This window comes from Schistocerca gregaria, chromosome 9 (assembly GCF_023897955.1).
Source record: "Schistocerca gregaria isolate iqSchGreg1 chromosome 9, iqSchGreg1.2, whole genome shotgun sequence".
Lineage (NCBI taxonomy): Eukaryota > Metazoa > Arthropoda > Insecta > Orthoptera > Acrididae > Schistocerca > Schistocerca gregaria.
The window spans coordinates 235444137-235449199 of NC_064928.1; positions in this window are offsets into that span (position 1 = coordinate 235444137).

Here is a 5063-nt window from a genome sequence, read left to right on the forward strand (position 1 = left end):
TGCTTATAGAACCACATTTAAGTCACACTATGTTGCATTGACGCTGCAGTAAGAAGCTCAAACGGGAACTTTGCATGACCCTTTATACACTACTGACCATTAAAATTGCTACACCAAGAATAAATACAGATCATAAACGGGTATTCATTGGACAAATATATTATACTAGAACTGACATGTGATTACATTTTCACGCAATTTGGGTGCATAGATTCTGAGAAATTAGTATCCAGAACAACCACCTCTGGCCGCAATAACGGCCTTGATACGCCTGGGCATTCAGTCAAACAGAGCTTAGATGGCGTGTACAGGTACAGTTGCCCATGCAGCTTCAACACGATACCACAGTTCATCAAGAGTAGTGACTGGCGTATTGTGACGAGCCAGTTGCTCGGCCACCATTGACCAGACGTTTTCAATTGGTGAGAGATCTGGTGAATGTGCTGGCCACGGCAGCAGTCAAAAAAATTTTTGTATCCAGAAAGGACCGTACAGAACCTGCAACATACGGTCGTGCATTATCCTGCTGAAATGTAGGGTTTCGCAATGATCAAATGAACGGTAAAGCCACGGGTCGTAACACATCTGAAATGTAACGTCTTCAAAGCGCTGTCAATGTGAACAAGAGATGACCGAGACGTGTAACCAATGGCACCCCATTCCATCACACCTGGTGATACGCCAGTATGGCAATGACGAATACATGCTTCCAATGTGCGTTCACAGCGATGACGCCAAACACGGATGCCACCGTCAAGATGCTGTAAACAGAACCTGGATTCGTCCGAAAAAATGACCTTTTGCCATTCGTGCACCCAGGTTCGTCGTTGAGTACACCATCGCAGGCGCTCCTCTCTGTGATGCAGCGTCAACGGTAACCGCAGCCACGGTCTCCGAGCTGATAGTCCATGCTGCTGCAAACGTCGTCGAACTGTTCGTGCAGATGGTTGTTGTCTTGCAAACGTCCCCATCTGTTGACTCAGGGATCGAGACGTGGCTGCACGATCCGTTACAGCCATGCGGATAAGATGTCTGTCATCTCGTGATACGGCGTTCCTTATTACCCTCCTGAACCCACCGATTCCACATTCTGCTAACAGTCATTGGATCTCGACCAACCTCAATTGCGATAGGCCACAATCCGACCTTTATCAATGTCGGAAACGTGATGGTAGGCATTTCTTGTTGTGGTTGGCAGGAAAGCCAACCCGTATAACTCAAGGAGGCCGAAATGCACGCGTTTTAGCTCACGCAGGCTGGCGTGAGGTCTGGAACATGACAAGGGAATTAGAATTGAGAAAAACGGACGTAGCTGGTGGAATACTTAACTTTAATCCATTCATGGAGAACGTCGCTCTTTATGGTACATGATTCACAATATCAATAGTACGGATACTGGCGCCTTGCTAGGTCGTAGCAAATAACGTAGCTGGAGGCTGTGCTAACTATCGTCTCGGCAAATGAGAGCTTAGAAGTCAGTGAACCATCGCTAGCAAAGTCGGCTGTACAACTGGGGCGTTTGCTAGGAAGTCTCTCTAGACCTGCCGTGCGGCGGCGTCGGTCTGCAGTCACTGATAGTGGCCACCCGCTGGTCCGACATATAGTACCGGACCGCGGCCTATTTAAAGGCAACCACCTATCAAGTGTGGTGTCTGCCGGTGACACCACATTTCTCCTCCTTCCACGAGGCATCACAACAACTTTTCACGTTACCTTATCAATAAGGTTGAGGTTACGGATAAGAAAGTAGCTAGGATGATTGCAGGTACTACTAGATGGGAACAATGGAAGGAGGGTGTCCACAATGAGGAAATCGAAGAAAAAATGGGAATGAACTCTATAGATGTAGCAGTCAGGGCGAAGAGGCTTAGATGGTGGGGTCATGTTACACCTATGGGAGAAGCAAGGCTACCCAAGAGACTCATGGGTTCAGCAGTAAAGGGTAGGAGGAGTCGGGGCAGACCAAGGAGAAGGTACCTGGATTGTGTTAAGAATAATTTTGAAGTAATAAGCCCCAACATCAGAAGAGGCACCAATGTTAACACTGAATAGGGGATCATGTAGAAATTTTATAAGGGAAACTATGCTCCAGACTGATTGCTGAAAGGCATAATCAGTCTTAAATGATGATGATGATGATGATGATGATGATGACATCCTCTACTGTCGTTGCGGGTCCTTGATACACTCTGTCTCTCACTTCGCCCCAGAGACCATGCTGGCCATCTCATAGTACCTTCCCGTCCAATCCACCTATTTGGAAATGTCGCATCTTGAACGCCTCTGGCAACTTTTGCATTGTGTGCGCGACATCCATTATGCTGGAACCACATTTATAGGCGAGTTTCCAATTCTAGATCCTCCACGGGAGCGCTAGTGTGTGTTGAAGAAATGATGCATATCGCTGTCCATTCAATGTTCCACGGTAAAAATTGGGACCTACAATATAGTTGGCAATGATACCGTACCAAATAATGACACTCCACTGTCGTTGATGTGCAACTTGGCGAATCCAGTGGGAATTTAACACTGACCTGTAGTGCATGTGAAGCCTCGTCCGTAAACAACCTGTTGCTTAGGAATAGTGGATTACTTTGCAACTGCTGAAGTGCAAACGACAGAGCGCAATGCGGGATTCAAAGCCATTCCTGTACAGTTCTTAGTGCAGTGAGATATGGAACCGATGAAACCGGTGCCGATGCAAGATTCTGAACACACTACTGTGGCTTATTCCTACACCTCGTGCAATTTCTCGTACACAGCCTTAGGATTGTGCGCTACAGCAGCCGGAACAGCCATTTTATTTTTCCATTGCTAGTCGCTGGCGTTTTACGTCGACGTTTTGTGAGAGCCCAGCTTCCTGTTTCCATGAGTGTGTTGCAGATGTTGCCTATGGTTAAACATGACGGACACCGCCGATCTGGGTAGCGTTCAGCATTCAGTCTCACAGCTGCGGTTGCATTTCTGTGCCATTCGCCATAAATTAAAATAATAACTAGTTTTTCTTCATTACTGAAGGCCGGCATATCTACTAGATGACTCTCAAGAAAACAGGTTTTAATATGAAATACGTTACAGTATGAGACAGGTCAGCAGGCCAGATTAGGAGACACTTGTACACTGAAGGAAGAGCGTGCCGTGGTGATATTGGCATGTTTACAGCAGGATACAGGCGCAAAGAGCTGACAAGTGCGAGAATTATCACACAATCAGCTTAACAGCTCATGCATCGAAGCTGCTTACAAGAATAATATACAGAAGAATGGAAAACAAAATTGAGAATGCGCTAGGTGACGATCAGTTTGGCTTTAGGAAAAGTAAACGCACGAGAGAGGCAATTCTGACGTTACGGCTAATAATGGAAGCAAGGCTAAAGAAAAATCAAGACACTTTCATAGGATTTGTCGATCTGGATAAAGCGTTCGACAATATAAAATGGTGCAAGCTGTTCGAGATTCTGAAAAAATTAGCGATAAGCCATAGGAAGAGACGGGTCATATACAATATGTACAACAACCAAGAGGGAATAATAAGAGTGGACGATGAAGAACGAAGTGCTCGTATTATGAAGGGTGTAAGACAAGGCTGTAGCCTTTCGCCCCTACTCTTCAATCTGTACATCGAGGAAGCAATGATGGAAATAAAATAAAGGTTCAGGAGTGGAATTAAAATACAAGGTGAAAGGATATCAATGATACGATTCGTTGATGACATTCCTATCCTGAGTGAAAGTGAAGAAGAATTCAATGATCTGCTGAACGGAATGAACAGTCTAATGAGTACACAGTATGATTTGAAAGTAAATCGGAGAAAGACGAAGGTAATGAGAACTCTACATCTACACTCCTGGAAATGGAAAAAAGAACACATTGACACCGGTGTGTCAGACCCACCTTACTTGCTCCGGACACTGCGAGAGGACTGTACAAGCAATGATCACACGCACGGCACAGCGGACACACCAGGAACCGCGGTGTTGGCCGTCGAATGGCGCTAGCTGCGCAGCATTTGTGCACCGCCGCCGTCAGTGTCAGCCAGTTTGCCGGGGCATACGGAGCTCCATCGCAGTCTTTAGCACTGCTAGCATGCCGCGACAGCGTGGACGTGAACCGTATGTGCAGTTGACGGACTTTGAGCGAGGGCGTATAGTGGGCATGCGGGAGGCCGGGTGGACGTACCGCCGAATTACTCTACACGTGGGGCGTGAGGTCTCCACAGTACATCGATGTTGTCGCCAGTGGTCGGCAGAAGGTGCACGTGCCCGTCGACCTGGGACCGGACCGCAGCGACGCACGGATGACGCCAAGACTGTAGGATCCTACGCAGTGCCGTAGGGGACCGCACCGCCATTTCCCAGCAAATTAGGGACACTGTTGCTCCTGGGGTATCGGCGAGGACCATTCGCAACCGTCTCCATGAAGCTGGGCTACGCTCCCGCACATCGTTAGGCCTTTTTCCGCTCACGCCCCAACATCGTGCAGCCCGCCTCCAGTGGTGTCGCGACAGGCGTGAATGGAGGGACGAATGGAGACGTGTCGTCTTCAGCGATGAGAGTCGCTTCTGCCTTGGTGCCAATGATAGCCGTATGCGTGTTTGGCGCCGTGCAGGTGAGCGCCACAATCAGAACTGCATACGACCGAGGCACACAGGGCCAACACCCGGCATCATGGTGTGGGGAGCGATCTCCTACACTGGCCGTACACCTCTGGTGATCGTCGAGGGGACACTGAATAGTGCACGGTACATCCAAACCGTCATCGAACCCATCGTTCTACCATTCCTAGACCGACAAGGGAACTTGCTGTTCCAACAGGACAATGCACGTCCGCATGTATCCCGTGCCACCCAACGTGCTCTAGAAGGTGTAAGTCAACTACCCTGGCCAGCAAGATCTCCGGATCTGTCCCCCATTGAGCATGTTTGGGACTGGATGAAGCGTCGTCTCAAGCGCTCTGCACGTCCATCACGAACGCTGGTCCAACTGAGGCGCCAGGTGGAAATGGCATGGCAAGCCGTTCCACAGGACTACATACAGCATTTCTACGATCGTCTCCATGGGAGAA